Source organism: Camellia sinensis, chromosome 11 (assembly GCF_055761805.1).
Source record: "Camellia sinensis isolate YWXY chromosome 11, ASM5576180v1, whole genome shotgun sequence".
NCBI lineage: Eukaryota > Viridiplantae > Streptophyta > Magnoliopsida > Ericales > Theaceae > Camellia > Camellia sinensis.
Window position 1 is genome coordinate 75,413,691 of NC_138971.1, and position 20,634 is coordinate 75,434,324.

General features: G+C 32.5%; 1 protein-coding gene across 25 annotated transcripts in view; it reads left to right on the plus strand.

Annotated features, from left to right (window-relative positions):
• Positions 1–2,929: 2,929 nt before the first annotated feature.
• LOC114256789 (GDSL esterase/lipase At1g71691) overlaps positions 2,930–20,634 on the plus strand; it is a 150,273-nt gene continuing 132,568 nt past the window's right edge. Inside the window, exons 1-7 of one of the 25 annotated variants that reach the window (XR_014344136.1) lie at positions 3,181–3,318; positions 12,945–13,049; positions 14,112–14,237; positions 15,062–15,182; positions 15,267–16,258; positions 17,090–17,129; positions 17,217–17,510. The gene's annotated coding sequence lies outside the window, so the exon portion shown is untranslated. Of the gene's footprint in view, positions 3,741–12,944; positions 13,050–14,102; positions 14,250–15,061; positions 17,130–17,216; positions 17,511–20,634 lie in introns of those variants that run through there. The other 24 variants (XR_014344130.1, XR_014344128.1, XR_014344123.1 and 21 more) reach the window with 24 other exon arrangements.

A 20,634-nucleotide genomic window follows, 5' to 3' on the forward strand; every position in this document is an offset into this window, starting at 1 on the left:
AGCTGCGCGGGGTTTTTACGTGTGGGAGTGCCGAGAGTAGGACTATGATTTAAGTACTTGGATTATTATTATTATTTCTTTTATTAGTGGACTTGGTGGACAATTTCATATGATAAGAATTATCTATTTGTATGGTTTTTAGCATTATGATATTTAAGGATTTAATCTGAGTATTTTACATTGTTGGTTATGTGTTGGACTCTTAGCCTTGCATGCTCACTTAAATGAGTGTGCGGCGTTGTCACGGAGCTTGGGGCGTGACAAAATAATATCAATTTAAATATAGGGTTTAAATTCTAGAGTAATGTTACATACCTACACTTCTAATCTATAAATCTATTTACAATGATGTGGTAAGAGGGAGGGGCCTATATTATTAGATGTATAACAAATTAAAAATTGGCATGCATAATATCACATTATTATAGATACACTTGTGAGACTTGTTTGTGGATCTTAAATATTTTCTTAAATTCTAAGTTATTTTGTAGGTTAATACACTTTTAGTGCAGTTAATGGCTGCTGAGCAATGGAAAAGTTTGGTATCCTAGAATTAAGGGTCTAGATTTTACTAAGAATGAGTATGTGTAGTGGAAATTAAATTGATGAAGTGTAGCGTTTACTAGTGAAATGAATTTGAACCATTAATTATTGTTTCTGGACAAATTTTGGGTAGATAATTATGGATTTGTAGTATTGTTGCCAAGCAATTGTCCAGTTAAACCAAAAAAAAAAAAAAAAGGCTAGAAAATACATTGAATGATTGAAATTAATTTTATATGTTAGTCAGTGTTTCAATACTCTCTAATGTTTTAAAAATCAGGTTGGTAAGAGAACCAGAAAAGGGATTAGGTGGGGAGATCACTAGTTCAACTGTTGAACCAAATTGGAAACAAACCATAACGCCATAATTATTTTATAAATATATTGAAATTTATTTAATAATAACATAAGAATTAGGATACATTGATTTATTTTTTTTAAAAAAATTAAAGATAAATTTACAATTTCATAAATATATTATTATATATAAAATACATCAACTATATTAACGATTGAAAGAAAATGTAATATAGATATATATTTATCAAATATAAACAAAAGTTGAATATGGTATGGTAGTTGTTTGTCATGCTACTTCCATCTGGTTCTATGCTCAATTCTCCCAAGCAACATAGTTTCGCAAATTTGCTTGCCATTTAACAAAATGGGAGCCCAACCGATTTAGTTGAACCGTACTCGGACTGAACTTTTAGTCTGGTCGATGGTTCAACTAGCTTGTCCAGTCCGATTTCAAAATATTGTTACTCACACTAACGTTTTTGATCGGAAAAACATTACTTTTGGCGACTAACTTTTTAGCTACCAAATGATTTAGTACGGTAGTTATATGTTCAACAACCAAAAGTTTAGACCAAATATTTGTTTTTAATCATTTAGTCACTGTAGTTATTTGTTCAAACGGCCAAAAGTTTAGTCATCGAATACTTGTTTTGTCAATTAATTTGATTAACGATTTTTTTTAGTCATGAATTACATTTCACGACCACATGTATTCACTACAACAAAACTAACTATTTACGGCTTCAACTTTATGGCATACATCAAATGCATGTCGTAATTAGTATACTCTATGACATTTTTTTTTTTTTGGAAGTTGTTCATGGTTTTTCAATAACGACATACATACCATGTAAGTTGTTAATTCATATATTTGTTGCATACAAAAATATATCGCAAAAAATGTATATTTTCGAGACTTAAAAAATATGTCGTAAAATATTTACACTTAAGAAGATACACATTTCATGTTGTAAAATATTGTAACTTTACACGGCATGCATTAACATGTTGTGAAAACTTCTACAAAAAAAAAAAAAAAAAAAAGTTCAATACGATTTTTTTTTATGGCATGCAAAAGCATGCCGTAAAAATGCATATTTTTATAGCATACAAAATATGTTGCAAAATTTTTACATTTAAAGCGACATACATTTCATGCCGTAAAATATTATAACTTTACACGGCATACATTAACTTGTCGTGAAAACTTTTATTAAAAAAAATTTCAATCCAATTATTTATTTATTTTTTTATTAAAAAATAACTAACAATTTCTAACCAAGCTTCCCACCTTAAATTTTTCTAATTGAGGACAACGTAAAAAATAATTTATACATTATTTTATAATTTAGTGTCTTCTTTTAAGAGATAATTGCACCTAGTGAAATTTTAGAAAAAAAATTATATATTCATGAAAAAGTTTATAATTTTAATTATTAATATTTATATTGCTTCTCACTAATTTGTAATTATTGTTTTTTAAATTACCTTGATTTGATATTTTCCCTTCTTTCAATAATTTATTTATATTTTACTTTTTAGATGTGCCTAATCTAGATACAGCTAAAAAATAAAATATTTATAAAAAAAATATAATACATATGAAATGTATTGAATTTTATATTTTTTTAATTTAGTATTTTTTTTAGAAAATTAAAAAAATATTTTTCTTCTAAGTATATGTAAATTTTTTCAATTTAAAATGTAAAAAAAATTATTTAAAATATTTAAAAACATACAATAACTAAAACAAAAACAAAAAAATTCAAAAACATTATTTTAAGGCCCGTTCACCACTCTTCCTCTCATTCTATCTATGCATGTTTTTGCCTCAAACCCTCTCTCTCTCTCTCTCTTTCTCTCATTTTGCTATAATTTTTTTAGACTTATTTGGATATATTTATAATTTTATTAGAAAAAAAAAACAACTTTAAAGCTTGTCTAAAAAATTACTAAAAAACTACACACAAATATGAACTATTTTTTGTAACATTAATTTTATTTTTTTTTTTAAAAAAACTTATTTTTAATTAATAAAAGCCGAATTTCTGTGTCATCCCTAAACAGTCCGCCAAAGCCTTCATTGTGCCTGTTTGGCAGAAATTATTTACAGCTTATTTCAGCTTTCAGCTTAATTTAAGCTATTTTGATGTGTTTGGTTTAGCTTATAGCTTATAACTTATAGCTTTGTGGAAGTCAGAAATCAGCTTATTCTTTGAGTGGGGCAGGAGATGCTTTAAGAATAAGCTGGAAATCAGCTTAAGCTGAAAGTTATAAGCTATAAGCTGTTTAGGCATAAGCTATAAGCACTTTCCCACAGCTCTACCAAACAGGGCCATTGTCCGAATCCCCTCAAGCACAACCGTCCGTGTTCAACTTGATTCGAGCTGTGGGAGGCAAACACCATTTCACAAATTTAGGACTCACAGATTTCAAAAGAATAGATGCTTGAAAGGCTTCAACAATTTGTGAAGTGTAAGTTTGAATAAAAAAACAACTTTGTTGCCGGGCATGATTTTATTTTCAATTTTTTTTTTTAATTTCTATCCTTCCAAAATCTACTACTTACTCAGCAACACAAATATCATCGGTGGATCTCTCTCCATCATCATTTTCATTTTGTATCAACCTAGGGTTTCTTTCTCTCTCTACATACATCGCGATCCTTCCTCCTCCTTTGATCTGATCATCTCTCTCTCTCTCTCTCTCTCTCTCTCTCTCTCTTCAATCGAGTTCTCCAATTCATTGAGTCAATGGACGCGGTCGACGAATTGGCTCAGCTCGCTGATTCGATGCGCCAAGCATCTGCTTTGCTTGCTGACGAAGATGTCAACAAAAACTCATCGTCCTCACGCCGCCCTTCCACTTTCCTCAATGTCGTTGCTCTCGACAATATTGTGAGTTGATTGATTTCAGAATCAATGATATATTGTATCGATGTTGAAATTTGATGCTTTTGTTAATTGATTAGATCTCTGGATCTAGCTGCATTTTTTGTCTTTATTTTGATTTCAATAGGTGCATCTGAGTCAGATGTAGAGAGAATTGTGTATCAATTTTTGGTGAACAAGTAGTTAAGAGAGAACTGAGTCAAATCAGGCATTTTTTTGTTGTGTTGATTGTGTAATTGCTTATTGGATATCTTATGATCTTTGGTTATTATTGCTCTCTCAGCATTTTGGTAGTAGTGCCTCAAGTATTATTGATTCGATGAATTGAGTAGTATTATGCATGTAATTTGGTATACGAGCTAATGTTGCTGTTCACTTTGTTGTTAGATTGAGTGAATTGTACTGTCCTTGCGTGAATTGTAATTGGCATTTTTTTTTAATCTTTAATTTTAATTTTAATTTTTATCTTGTGCTTTATGAGCTCAGATTTCTATTTTACTGTTTTATTAAAATGTAACATGTATGTGTGTAAGTGATTCTGGTTTGTTGATACAGCTCTTTTGTTTTATTGCTCTAGCTTACACATGCCACTTACACATTTGAATATACCCTTTCAAGGATTTTGTAGAAGCCATTACAGTGTAAAGCTATATAGACTTTGATTGGACTACTATGGACAGGAGCAAAGGAGCAGTTTGTGTAGAAGATTTTAGAGGCTTAGGGTGTATATAATGTTAACACAATACAATCATTACACAATCGAACTCTGAAACTCTGTTGTGTCTTTAGAGGCTTATGTTTTGAGAGTTAAGGGTATTTTGGTAAGTTTGAGATTGCTAGACATCTGTTGTGGTTATGTTTACAAGCATTAATATAGATCAAGTTGTGTTTACAACAAAATAACCTATGGTGATGAAAAATAGTGAAGAAAATAAATTTCATCACTAAATAAGAATAATTTGGGATGAATTATAAAATTTTGTCACATATAATAAAAAAATAAAAATAATTCGTTGACGAAATTTATTTTTGTCAATAAATACTTATTTTTAGGTGAAGAAAAATTAAGTTTTGTCATCAAAGGTTTTCCCGCTAATTTTTTTTTATGGTGCCAAAATTTTGAGCCTTTTGGTGAGAAAAAAATTTGCCACCAATAATAAAATTATTAGCGAGGAATATATTTTCGTCATCAATAATTTTACATTTTTTTTTTTGAAAAACTTGATTTTAAATATTTTAAGATTATTTAATGAGAAATATATTTTAGTCAGTAATCAGCTTGTTTGGTTTTGGTTTTCAGAAAATAGTTTCAAAAAATTCTACTTTTTTATTTTTCGTATTTTAATAATTTCAATGAATTTTTTTAATATTTTAAGTTTTTTTTTTTTTTTTTTTTTTTTTAGATTCTTAGACACGCCTAACATAAATATACTTTAAAAGTATAATGTTTGTGATTTTTTTTAAAAAAATACACTAAATATCAAAAAATAAAAAAAAATTACGAAATTTTCCCCCCTTTTTTTACACTACAAATTTTTACACTAAATACAAATTCACTAATTTTAGAGGAAAATTTTTGACAAATTGCCAGAAAAAAAATAGATTACTAATTTCCCCCCCCCCTCCCCCTTTTTTATTTTTGTTTTTTTGTTTCGTTGTTTTTTTTTTTTTTTTTTCCCTCTCATATCACTCTCTCAAAACAAAACACTGGTTAGTCCTCCTTCAACGTGTTCTTCTCTCGTGCCATCGCCGATGTCGCCTGTTCTCCTCCTTCAGTGCTGTTGCCGATGTCGCATCTCTGAGCTCGCTTGCCCATTTCCTTTAGTGCCTCGTGTTCTCTTCCATCAGCACCTCCTGGTGACAAAAACTAGTGAAGAAAATAAATTTCGTCACTAAATAAAAATAATTAGTGAGGAATTTATAAATTTTGTCACATAATAAAAAAATAAAAGTGATAGATGACGAAATTTATTTTTGTCAATAAATACTTTCTTTTAGGTGGAAAAAAATTAAGTTTGGTTACAAAAAAATTTCCCGCTAATTTTTTTGGATGGTGTCAAAATTTTGGGACTTTTGGTAAGAAAAAAATTTATCACTAGTTATAAAATTATTTGTGAGGAATATATTTTCGGCACAAATTTTTTTTAATATTTTTGAGATCTTTTATGAGGAAATAATGTTCTCAATTTTGATGGGAAAATGTTGATATATTAAGCCGCAATGAAAAAAATAGGGCATTAATTTTTTCACCCTGTTATCATCTTATCATCTCTCTTTTTCCGTTTATCATCTCTCTCTCTCTCAAAATAGGATATTATTTGTCTCACCTCTTGCTCCTCCACCACGTTGATTGCCATCGTCGTCGCTTTATTAGCCTTGTCGGTCGCCACCGCCACTAGTAGTCTTTCCGGTAACCGCCGCATCTTCTCTTCTCGCCGATTTAGTACGTGATTTCTCCTTTCTCTTTTTCTGCTCTCTCTCTCTCTTAGGCCTCGTTTGGCAACAGGCCGGCTAGCCAAAAAGTCAAAAAGTTATTAAAAAAGCCAAAAAGCCAACAATCCATACCAAAAAGTAAAAAATTCTTTTTTCTCTCTACTTTTTGCACATCTTTTCGTAAAAAATCAAAAAGTCATCCCAAATATACTAGTTTTTTTTAGCTCATATTTTAGCCAAATAACCAAAAAGTTACTAAATTAGCCTATTCCCAAACGAGGCCTTATTCTCTGTTTTGGGTTTCTTTGTAGTGTTTTTCACGAAATGGGTCTCTAGATTTGGACCTTTTGCTTCTTGATTTGGTGTTTCTGTGTTTTCTAGGGCTGGAAAGAGAAGATATATATATATATATATTCCCTTGTATTGTTCACATGTTTTGTAATGGGTTTTCAATCTTGTTCAAATCTGAGTTTTGTGATGGGTTTTTAAGAGAGATTCAAATATGAGTTTTCAATCATGTAATGCATATTCCTTCATTTCTTCTTTTGCTGCATTTTTTTTTTTTTTCAAATCTGAGTTTGTTTTTTCTCTCTATTCTTCCGAAGAAAAGATTGCTTTGCTTATTAATAGATTGACATATATGCATCAATTACTTTTTCCATATCTAACAAAAACTAGGATCCCATTCTTTGTTTGTTTTTCCGGTTTAACTTTTGAGTAGAATTGTTGGAGACATTATCTAAAAATTTTGTGAAAGAATTATATGATTGATGATTTAATGAATCTGTGAATAAAATTTTGTGAAAGAATTATTTTGTGAAAAAATCTGTGAATAAAATTAGTATTGCTGATATATGATATATGATATACACAAAAAAAGGTATCTGAAATTTTATCTGAATATGAATTATATGATATACATTTAAAATTAGTATGATGTGAATCTTATCTAGAATGACTGTGATTTATATATATATTTATCTAAATGTTTTCTAAGTATTTTTTTGAAAAATTTGTAATATTGCTGATAAATATTATAGCCAGAGCAATTCTGCCTCAAAATTACATGATTAGGCAAGTATATATTGCCGCAAAGATTGACATTGATATACACAGATAGACACAAGCACGTTATATATGCACATGTTTGCTTTGAGTGCAGTCCACTTCAAATTCTCCAAGTGCTCATGCTTTTTTGGGTCTGAATCTGGTTTGCTTGAAATTCATTATTATAGTTCTTGTAATTTGGTCATTTTTTCCCAGATCTTAATTGAGGTTCTGAAGTGTGTTTGTATATCAGTAGGAAAATTTTTAAATGCAACTAGCACTTTAATAATGAACCGTAAATTAAGATTGACCCAACACAAGTTTGTTATCTATTAGATAATGGTTGCTTGTTATATAGCAAAATCCTTGTTGGCTTGCTGGACTAAAACACTATTGCAATTTGCAATCAATCAAGTTTAGGAAACAAGTTGACCTTGTTTTCTTTTTCTGAGTCATTCGTATAAGCTATTTAATCAGTATTTTTAATAAAATTAGGGTTCAACTCCTCTCTATATTTGAATGTTTGTTTAATATCTGTTTATTTTATTGGTTTTTCTACTTAGGTTATTCATAAAAAAATAAAATTGATTACTTAGGTTATGAGTTGGATTGATTCCTTTGCTTCTATGATCATCCTTGCTAGCTGGACTAGCCTCCTGATTCTTCTTGGATACCATGCCTAGCTATTTGAGGATCCTTGTAGATGCTTGACGCTTTGCTACTGCCATTATTTCTTGCCTTTGTTTTAGTTGGCTGTGGGCATCTTCTCTTTGAGTAGTTCCTCCTTGCAGGCTGTTTTGAGGTCTCCTTCTGTTAACAATTTCACAGACCCCATCTCTCTTTGTTTATGTGGTCTCTACACTTGTGTGGAGTTTTCTTTTTATTTATTTTCTTTTCATTTAGCCTTACCATATAACATACGGAGAAATAGTTCTACCTACTTCACTCCAACTATGGACATGGGAAATAGAAGCTTGTCATTGACTTCCATAAGATCAAATGGTTGGTTTTTATATGAGATAGGCTCGGGTGGCTCTACTCCAGTGAAGATGTAGAGAGCTTTTAGTTCCTCTGCGCACATTGCATGGGGTGCAGCTTTATATCCCACTATAGTTCTCAATGCTTCAATCTGTTCCCATATTTTATCTTTGCTTAGCAGCACTTACAGCAACAATGGTAGAGGTAGATCCTATCAGAAACATTTCCAATAATGCAAATTTTGACAAAGGAATGATCAGATATTAATAACCGAGACCTACACAATCAAAATAGTCCATAACAAGTCATTAAGAAATCAAATCATTGGCCTCATATTTTTCCAAATAAAGAAGAGGTTAGATGATACAAATACAATATATCAGTGATAATTGAACCTTTATTGTTGTGTGCTCCAGGTTCCAACCATCTAAGAACCCATGAATGCATGTGAGCTGCACATGGATTTAGTTTGTTAATCTCTGCTTCTCTTAGCCATGTTCATAGCCCGTCTTCCATTAGGTAATCCATGTCCATGGCACTGCTAGTCCAAGTTGCTTGTTTGCTGCTGCCCATTTGCCTTGATTTCTTGTATGTGCTAGCTGCTGGATGTGGGAAAATGGGTCTTCAGTTGGTCCTTCTACTTTTTTGGATGTCTTGTCTTTGGTGGGTTTGCTTGGCTGCTGCTATGGTTGGTGTGGCCTGCTGTGGTGTTGCTTTTGGCGACTGGTTTGGCCTGCTGAGAAGGCTTGCTCCCTTGGTTGGCTTCTCCTTTTTGTGGTTTTATTTTTTCTGCTAGGTTGATTTATTTTAGTTTAGTAGTGCTTTATTTTTGGGTGAATAAGTCATAAAATAAAGACAAGAAAATTTACACAACTACAAGGGGTATGCTCCAGGACCTAGCAAGAACTATACATAACCAGAGGATAAAAACCTGCCTAGAAACAGCAAACTAAATCCAAAGAGAGAACAACGGCTCATAGAGATAAACAACTAAAACTATGCATACGTGGGCCCTCAAAAAGTATCACCAAAGTACCACAAAAAAACCCACAATAGAAACCCTAAGGAAAATAAAATCTGGTTGCAATCAGTGAGCATAAACCTGTTCAGGGGCCTCATACTATGCATATGTGGGCTAAGAACAAAGTCAAACAAACCAAAAGGGTTGTCGCAAATACCAGAATTTTTCCTTGCACATCCCGCAAGGGTAGACCCAAAAAGGCTCTGTAACAGAGCAAAAGTGACAAAATAATATATACAAACTAATAGAAAAGCCTTGTCATTCTGCATGTGTGTCCAGCAGCCATACTTCAAGATAACACCCTGTACAGTAGTCACAATATAACCATCCTCTATGTCACTGCCAGCACTCTCTACAATTGCACCATCCAACGTCAGACTTGGGAGATTAATAGGACCTGCCCAATATAGAAAATGGATTAAGTACAACCAAACAGGAAGCCTGCCTCTGTGTAGAATACAACAAAGTAACCAACACACAATATATGAGCTAATTTCACTCAACCCACAATTTTTAATCTCACAACCCTCGGGAATTGATTGACCACACATAATATCAAGTCTCACACCACTCAACCCACAATTATAACACTCACACCATTCAATGTATAGCCTTTCCATGTACCTGCAAAAAACAGAGAAACTAGAGATACCAATAAAAGAAAACATTAGGCAACTCTCTCACTGTGGACTCAAGTAAAGGTATGAATATAGTCCCCACTATCACTCAACTCTCAATGGTATATAATAGTTCACACTCCAGCTTTTTACAACCTGCAAAAATTAGAAGATTGTTAGATAACACACAATATCTGCTCACCTTCACTCAACCCACATATACTAAACTCCCATCCCTCATATTTCTGCTGCTTCCAGCACCATGACTGTCCTTCAAGATGGAGTGAGGCAGCCTCTATTTGCTTAGAAACCAGTTATGAGTGGAATGAACTTTCAAGTTAGACAATGAAATCATTCTATATCTGATCATATCCACAATTCTCTTGATAACCACTTCTTCAGGGTACATTTCATTATTAAAAATCCTATTATTCCTAGCAAGCCACAGCTGGTAAATTGTGCAAGTAAAAACAAGCTTAGAAATAATAGTGCCCATAGAATTCCCCTTAACAGCTTTAGAGATATGTTCCACCAAATCAGGCCAAAGAAGACTAGGCCAAGATTCATTAATCATAGATTTCAGCTGACTCCACACTCTATCAGAGATAGGACAGTGAAAAAATAGATGATTATGATCTTCATAAGTGTTCTGGCAAAAGACACAATTCACATGTTGGGATAAACCAAGTAGATAAAGCCTATCCCCTGTATTAAGCCTTCAGTGAATAGCCATCCAAGTAACAAAGCTAGCTTTGGGATAATACGTGAGCCCCAAACAACATGAGCCCAAGGAACTTTGGCAAAAGATTTCCTCCAAGAATTCCAAGTAGATTTGATAGAGAATTCACCATTGGGGGCAGGAGTCCACAGAACTTTATCATCATCCTGACTGGGATGTAAGGGATAGAGGAATGTTATCAATTAACTCCTTAATTTCCCAAGAGCTAACCACAGGCCACTTCCAAGAGTTTTTCTCAATAACAGCACTGACCTTAGAATCACTATGAATAGCAGAATCATAGATGATCCTCTCACCAAACTTAGACCACAAAGAACCTAAAGTGTGCCAATTATCATGCCAAAGGAAAGTATTACGCCCATTCCCAAAGATGTGTTTGATAAGAGGAAAGATAATAGGCCTAAAATTTAGTTTAGTAGTGCTTTGCTGGTGCTTCTTTGTGGGGCATTGAGTTCTGCATCTTTTTGTTAGGCTTTGTTTTGTTTGTTGTTTTCCTTGGGTAGGTTGCTTAGTTATTTTTTTTGGCTGGTTCTTTTCGCTAGGGTTAGCTTCTTGTGCCTCTTTGTTTTGGGTTGGTTTGTTGTTTGCCTTAGGAATGCCTCTTGTAATCTTGTATATTTCTTTGTTTTATTTTATAACTTGCCCAATGTAATAATAACAAAGATGTACACTCCAAAGAGAGGAGAGAGCCACTTTATTGACGACAAAGAGGTAGATTCATGAGGGAGGGGAGAGAGATAGATAGGTCCCAAATTTTTTTCTCTAAATTGATAGTGAAGGAGAAATTATTCAATACTTTTGGAACAATACTCTATTTCATTTGCAGGTAACACACCACAACACATATAGGGCTCACTTCACTCAACCCACACAGGAAGAGGCACTCAACAAAGATATATCCTGAATTCACTCAACGCACAACCAAAGAATTCCCTCACCCAAAGGCCAGCTCGACAACCTGTAGAGAAAACAATGAGTAAAAACATATGTGCTCACTTTCACTCAGCCCACATATAGGAACTCACATTACTCAAATATCCAAGAAATACAATAACCTAACATATCTGGCCTCACCAATCTCAACCCTCATTCTCCTTACAAGCAGTACTAGCTAGACACTGCAGAGAAAACAATTAGATAAACATATGAGAACAATGCAATATGGATAAGCATTTTGGGCTCACAACACTCAACCCTCAACCTAAATATCACATCACCTCAACCCTCAGCATCCCTCAAGAGGTACCAGCAGGACCTGCAAAGAAGCTCATTAGAGGAAATAAGGAGTTGCTTCAGCCAACAAGCACCCACAGCCTAAGGAGACCTGCAAGAGTAGTAAGTCCAAGCATATAAGATCAGAGCGTTAGTGCCATAGCCATAAGAAAGCACCCCAGTTTCAGTACAGAGGAAGGGAGCCTCCATCTGTCCATAAACCAATCACTAGCGGCATTCTTATTAAAGTTCTTTCACAGAAAGAATTCTAAACCTTACAGGGTTGACAATTCTCCTCTGAAACACCTCAACAGGAGAGCTAATAGATTGAAAAATTCAAGAGTTTCTTTCCTGCCAAATACAGTAAACAGATAGGTTATTTGTTGTAGATAGAAAGAGGGGGGGGGGGGATTGTCAATAGATTTCTAGCAAAGGTTTATTAGCTGATGTGGCTTCATTATGCTAGTCCTACTCCATAAATTTGTTATCTATTATGTTGGAAAGTTTTGACTGGCTGCTTGAATTTGGGCAGTTTTATGAACCAGCGGATTCTTGCAAACTTTAGATTTAAATGTTTTACTAAGTGCCAGAATTTGGCACTTAAGACTTCATTTGTACAAGTAATAGGAAAATTGATTCTGAACTTAAAGTTAGTGCCTAGAAATGAGTTTATGGTGAATTGGTGATCAGGACCCTATATCTGTCCATTTACTACTTATGTTATTGAATAATACATTATAATTATCACTGCATTTGATAAGAGAGGAAACACTCTTTTTGGCAGTGGGATATATATTTAATGAAAATTAGAATATTACACCCTTAAATTAGCATATCTTGCTTTAACTTCTCTGGACTTCGTATATAGTTGAGTAAAGAGAAAATCAAACAGAGTACGAACTGCAGTAATAGGCCATAAGTACTAAATTTTAGTCTCAGGGCATTCATTGGAATTGTCGCATGTGGCTATCAATTCTATTGGTATCGTTCATTTCTTATATGCACAGCTCCTTAAGTGCATTATTAAGTTCCTCTCTAGAATTTAATCACATTTTGTTTACCGAGTGCAGATTGTGTACACAATTTGTATTGACATGGATAGAGAGGTCTATACAATGTAATTGATAATATGTTGATGTTTTTCTTGTTTATTGTTTTTGCAGATTGGTTTTTGATGACGTTTGGAAGCATACTTGAATTTTTTTTTTCCCCTAAATTGATACTTCTACAAATCAAGATCGAGTGTTGATTTTTTTTATGGACTCCATGTTAGTTCATTTTGGGATTTGCTTTGATGGTTTTTTTGTTATACTTAATGGATTATTATTAAATTTGTTTGATGGATATATTTTGATTTATAATATAAATTGTATAGTGAATTTTTTTGTGGAGTGGTGTATAATAGCTAGTGGATTTCTTAGTACATTTAAAAGCCTTTTGGGATATGAACAAGGATATTTGTGAAATAATAATCTAAATTAAAATATAAAATACAGGACAAGTTTAGTGACGAATTTTTTTCGTCATTTGTACTTGTTATTATGACAAAGTGATTATTCGTCACTAATAAATATTTTTTGTGACAATTTATTGCAACTTATATATGAAAGTTTTCATTGATTTTGTTGTTTGGTGACTAAAAATTTCGTCACGGATATATATTTTTGTCACGAAATATATTTTGTCACCCATGTATGACGTTTGGAAACGAAAAATTTCGTCAAATTTACATTTTACTGTGACGAAATTATTTTCTCATCAATGATCAACATGTGAAATTTATTTGTCAACTAAAGTTATAATATGGTACTGAATAATTATTTGGTGACAAAAATGAGGATTTTTGGCGACAAAATGTTATTTTATTGGTGACAAAAAGTTTCGTTACTGAAGTAATTTCATTGGTGACGAAATTATTTTTCGTCACGATGCTTTTTAGTGACAAACATTCAATGACGAAACCAGTGAGGAAAATATTTCCTCACAAATATCTATAGTGACGAAATTAGCTCTTTGGCGACACAAAAAATTCGTCATTCAAGACCCAATTTATTGTAGGCTTATATATGGTCTACATTCCTTAATTTGGCATCTTACTATAGAATCAAGAGATTCTCTTGAATAATTCCAATTATCCTTCATCTTTTTTGTCTTTTTTTTATCCTACTTCCATCTTCTTGACCACTAAAAGAAGTTTTCTCTGCATTTGTTTAAGCCGCTGCGTGCTAGTTTTCTTGGTCCCATCTATCTTACAAACCAGGGAGCTATTCTTTTTGCTTGTTCTAGTCTATATTTGCTGTGCTTATGTGCTGATCATCTAGTTTATGCAGGATATCTTACTTGTGCTCGCTGTTCAAGCTCAGGAGTGCTTGTCCTAGTTGAACCAGTTTCAACTGTTAACGATGGAGATCAGCACCTAGCAACTCCTAAAACTGAACGATGTTCAAACTGTTCAGGTTCTGGAAAGGGTAGACATTTGGGATTTTGGTTTCCGTATTTGTTTAATGAATGTCACATGGAGCTATTTACTATTTGAGGGCGGTAGAATAGTGGATTTTGATGGTGCAATATATGGCTTATATGCATGGTTAAAACGGTTGCCCGATGAACTAATATGAGATTCTTGGGGAAGAGATTACGAAAACAAGAATGCTATTTCATCAGAAAAAATAAATATCTAATTTAGAATGCTTAATGCTTTGAAGCCCTTGCGTTTATATTGTGCTAAATTACTGACTTCAACCTGCTTGAAATTAATCCTCTTATTTGTTTCCTATGCTGACATGTCCAACTATACCTTTGTTACCCCCATTGGTGAAATTTCTTCCTGTGCAGTAAGACTCTAGACCTGCTTTGACACTAGCTGAGCTAGAGCTGTTTATTTATTTATTTATTATTTTATTTTTAAATTTATTATTTATTTAAGTTGGCTGCTAAATGAGGAAGTTATTTGATAAACTGGTGAGCTCCAACCCGTGACTTTTGAAATTTTTATTTTTATGAGTAAGCTAAAAGTTTCTCTTAACACCTTTTCATTTGGCAAGTCTTACCATTGGGCCATGCCACCCTTTTTCCATTTCATACCCCTAATTACTAAAATATTCTGCTGCCGAGCTTTTTTGTGGTTCTGCTGCCTAACTTTTTTGTGGTTCCTCGAGGTTAACTATTATGACCATTATACATTATGTTTTTTTTCATAAGCCTGCTACTCCTTTATTTATCTTTTTCAAGTTTTTGTAAATGGAAGAAAGCTCATGGTTGTCAAACTGTATTTTGACAGTGAATCATGCGCTTGGGTTTTAATTGGGACTGACATAAATATTCTGCTACTTGCTAAGTTCGCAAAGCCTTTAATGGGACCTGCCCAGATAGTCATAAACAGCATCCTCATTAACGGTGAAGTATGTAGTTTTCTTTTCTCTTTTTTACTTACCTTTTATATCTAAAATTCTGAATTATCGTTCTTCTCTTTTTGGTAAATGAAGAATTAAAGTCACATCTATGAAATTGAAGAACTGGTAATTGTTCTTTGCCACCACTAGTGTAAATCAGGTAATGTTACAGGCTCAACTCCTCATTCACATATAAGATGGTGGGATATGTGGTGGGTAATTCCTGGGTCGATTGAGGCTTTGTTTCAGTGGTGGGCAGGGGCTTTGGTTAAGAAAAAAGAGGTGAAGGTGTGGAAAATTGTGCCGCTAGTTTTATTTTGCCAATTTGGTAGTTAAGGAATGATATATTGTTTAACAGTGGCCATCCTAATTTTGATGATTTGGAGGACATTGTGAAGACCAGGATTGCATTTTGGGCTAAGAACAATTTACCAGGTGTGCAGTACGGAGTGCATGATTTTGTTCATAGGTCAGACATTGCTTGAGATGAAGGGTGTTTACTGGGGCACTGTGGTGGCAGTGTTCTGGGACGCCTTGTGCTGGTTTTGCTGTCAAGTCCTGCTGTTGCTGTGTGTAGTCCAGTTGCTGGGTGCGTAGTCCCACTGCTGTGGTCTTGTTATGGGAAGCCCTCTGCTGGTGTTTTTGCTGTTATGAACTGCTGCTGCTGGTCCTATAGTTGCTGGTTCTCTTGTTGCTGGTGTTTGCTGTCATGTGTAGTAACAGTTTGCAGTAGTAGTGTGCTGCTGTAGCTGTGTACTTGGTGCACTTATCAGTTTGTTAGCAGTCCTGTTATAGCTTCTGTGTTGTTTGCTTGCTGGGTTGTCATGCAGTTGCTAATGTTTGCGGGGTTGAAATGCTGTTGCTGATGTTTGCTGGGTTGACATGCTGTTATAGCTGTTGTTTTGCTACCTTGGGTGCTGTTGGTGCTGCTGTCTATTGGTGCTGCTTGTTGCTACCTTGGGTGTTAAATACTGGTGCCTCTTCCTGTGGCAAGGAGTTTGATGGTGTATTGTTTAGAAGTTGCTGGAAGATTTTACAAGGGAAGGAGTTGGCAGAGTTGGATGGTTGTCCTTGCGGTGTGGTTGGTCTGTTTTTTACTGTTTTTCTTTTTGTTTCTCTGTTTTGGATTGGTTTCTCGTCAATCTGTGGGTTTAGTGCTACCATATAATTGTGCTTCCTCCTTGATGCCAATCTAGTTGGGATTGTGGAGTTTAGTTATGATGTTTTTTGCACTTCCCTTCTTTATTGATGTTTATTGTTGCTTGTATTTGCTCACCTCATCAATAAAGTTTTCCTTTTTTTGCTGGTCAAAAAAAAAAAAAAAAAACTCACATAGTGAAAAGGGGGAAATAAAATAAATTAAAAAAATAAAAGATATTTTTTTTCTGTTACTTTTTGGGAAGTGGAAATTGCATCAATAAAATATCTAAATTAATTAACTAAACTATGCTAGGTGATATTATGTTTCGTTCTGTTTATGTGTGTGTATTAGTGGTGGACATATGGAAATGTTATTTTAAAGGGATGAGAGTTTTGAAAAAAAATTCCTTTTACCTAGTTCCAAATAAAATATTAGAGTGAATTTATGACATGAATGTCTGCCCGATGTAGTGAAGAGCATGGATGTAAGACTCTCTCTGGCTATAATTTGATATAGTGTTTTCATCTAGGCTATGTTACATTTAGACACTTGGGCTATTAAAGCATGAGAACATGCGTTAAATTTGATGTTATTCATTTTATTCAAAAAATACCAGAGCTTTGCTTATTACTCTCAATCTACTCCTAGTACCCTGTTTTGTTGTAGTGTTGATACAGTTTATGTAGTTGGTGTGTGTTACCTCTTTTGTTGTTGATCTAATTGTTCTTGTTGTTGATCTGATTGTTAATGTGAATACCCATTTTCTTATTAACAGTTGAATCATGAAATTGTCAACTAGCAAGATGAGTGGAGAGGTATTTTATTTCTCATTTAACATAAAATTGAATTTATAACCAATTGTTGTCCCTATTATTTCTTATTTTTCCTTGTGTATTGCACAGAATTCAAAAAAAGCTGAGAAAAGAATTAGGAAGGAGCGTGAAGCTATAATTGCTACGACAATGGATGATCTTCAAGATGTAATAGGAAGTATAGTTGCATGGCCTAGTCAATTCATTTTTTTGGACTAAATATTAGAATAATTGATTTACGATTTGTAGTTATGCTTTTTGGATGTTTAAAGTCGTATTTTAGAAATTAGTAAATCTTATGATTTGGATACTTTTCTTGGTTTGTATGTTTGAGATTGTTATTAGCTTGATATGATAAAAGTTAAAGATGGAAGTTAGTATGAAGGTTGTTTGGTGTATGGATATTAGATTTTTTTGTTTACTTCATAGTTGTTGCTTTTTGCTTGGTTTGTTCACAGATTGCATTTTATAAGCTACTATTTGCATAATGTTAGGCAATGTTATATTTCTGTATATATATTATATATTAAAAATAGCATTCTAAGGCATATAAAATTATGTCATGAGCAGTGTAATGATTTATGACATGTAAGAAAATGCTGTAAAAGATTATATACGATATACAAAGTACGTCATAAATATATTAAAAATGACTTAAGGCCTACAAAATTATGTTGTGAAACGTGATGATTTATGGCATGTAAGAAAATATCGTAAAATATTATACATGGCATACAAAGTATGCCATAAATATGTTAAAAATAATCTTCTATAGCATTTAACATTATGCCATGGAAATTATGATGATTTATGACACGACAAAAATATTGTAAAAAATTATGTATGATATACAAAGTATGTTATTAATGTTTAATTTATTACTTTTTATAACTTTATCTGTATGCCGTAAACAAAACTCAACTTTCCACGGCATGTCATATAATGGCATTTGTATACATGCCGTGAAAGAGTTTTTACGGCATGCATTGCAAGTCGTGAAAAATCAATTTTATTGTAGTGGTTATCGACCAAAATTTTTTGTCGCAAAAATGCTTACGCTGATTAAAAATAATTTTTTTGCAATAAAAATTTTAGTCAGCAAAAAGTGTAACTTCCTGTTATATTCTAAAATTCAGTTTCTCAGATCTGTTTTTGGGTTTATAGACTATCTGGCAGTCATAAATACCAGACCCATCTTGTTCCATTTTCTTCACATTCTCTTCTATTTTTCCCCACCATAGATTGGCATGGGTGCACTTACCCCTGTGTTTTTTTTCTTGCTTCTTTGTTCGAGACATGCTTATTAAAGATTGAGGGTTCAACAAGTTTGCTAGTTTATTTTTAATTATGAGTGGTATGGTAGTAAGAGTATGGGATGAAAACAAGCTCTTGTCTCTGCTGAAGTTATTATGGACACTCAAATGATTTGATTTTTTTTTTAGGTGAATGTGATTTGATTATTTAATATACACTTAATCTAAACTTCATTCTTCTACACTTAATCTACACTTCATTTTTCTTAGCATCCTGCTATTATTTTATTTATTTGTTTTTTATTTTGATTCTATAAGTTTGCGTGACGTGGGGGAATAATGTTACGTGGTATTTTACAAGCATCTAAGAAAATTTTCAAAGTTTAAATGTCAACGGTGAGTTTTAGAATAATAGAATCAAGGAATGGACACTATATTCATGGGTGGAAACAAAAGACTAGTATTAGAGACCCACAATTTGAATCCTTAATTCAATCTACAATGATATGACAAGAGAGATGGACTCTACACAACTGAGAAATGACAAACTAAAAGTTTATATGTATAATGCCACATCATTGTAGGTCACATTGTGAGAGATTTTTTATGGGTTTTAAACATTTTCCTAAATGAGAAATTATGTCTAGGGAGACCAATGTGATTGTGTGAAAAAAGAAAAAGGAAAAAATAATTGGTACATTACCGATAGAGAGTAATTTCTCACATGAGGTTTGTGAAAAAATTGCTCTATGAGAAAAAAAACAAACAAATAAATCTAATAATTTCTTTTTTCTTTTTAATTCTTTTCTAAATTTGTGAAATATTAGTAAAGCTATTTTGTTGGTTGACAATATCTAGGAAATAAAATGTAAGCGTACTTTTTATTTTTGAAATAAAAATAGAAAGAAATGACCTATTCTATAAATAAAATTAAGTAAATCTTATTGATGCTAAGTAGCATACCAATTAGTTAGAAATCATCTCATTATACATTGTGAAACATTAATGAAATATAAAATTAATAGAAAGATTTTGAAAAAAATTAAGAGACAATCCAATGATACATTTTACAAATACTTATGAATATAGAGCTAGTAGTGTAATTTTCCAAAGGCTGGGGTTGGCGATGGCACCCCAGTCCCACTGTGGGTCCGCAATTAACTATATTTTTCTTTTTTTTTTTTTGTTTTTTTGTTTTTTGTTTTTGGCAACAATTTTATATTTATGTAGATGATGTTTCTGGGCGACAAGTAGTCTTTAAAAGAGAAAAAAAGAAGGTGAAACAAAAAGAGAAAACTACATTCATTTTAACTTAGCTATCATGAATCAGTTTTAGTGTTAAGAGTTTCTCCAATGGTTAGCTAAATTCAATAGCTAAAGTTATATTTTAGCAATGAACCATGTAAAAAATTTACAATTCAAATTTTTTTTTTTTTTTTTGAGGAATAATTTAACAATGTTTTTCCAATGATCAGGTTGCTATTCTTTGGCTCAACTAGCTTTGCTCAGATTAATTATTATTCTTTCAACCACTATTTTTCAACCATTACGCTTCCAACGCTGCCAAAAAAAAAAAAAAAACAAAGAAAAGAAAATTTGTTTCTTATATTTTCTATTAATTTTTTTTCGTGGCCCATTCGAAGTCATAAAATTTATATTTTTTTGTGCTTCTTCTGTAACAATTGTAAGGAAATGTTAGAATATGAAGTCTCAAAGGAATTGATAAGAAATCAATGCATGGCAGAGGAACACAAGGAACAATTAAGTTTTAAACATCTTCAACAATCCCACATTATTAAAAATTAAAAAATTTCAAAAAAATAAAATAAAATTTTGGACTTAACCACGTGTCTTGATGTTGATTGATGTTTTCTGGACTTGAATGTGAGTGTCTTGATGTTGATTGATGTTTTCTGGACTTGAATGTGAGTCGTTGGTGTAAGTCTTGAGTTCACCTCTAAATAATTCAATAATGCTAGTATGCTACACATAATTTAAAGAGAAAAAATATATATATATTTTCTTATATATGGGAGAGAAAAATAGGATTTCATTATCCTACCTTAACAATTATTTCGAAAAACATTAAGTATTTTGATTTTACAGTTTTCAAAAATAATTTAAGAGTTTTTAATTCATATTTTTTTGAGTTTTGGTGAATTGTTTTTAAATAAATTAATCAATTTTTTTTATCCACTTAATCTCAATATATACTGAAAAAGTAGAAAATTTTTGAAATTTTTAAAAAAATTTCA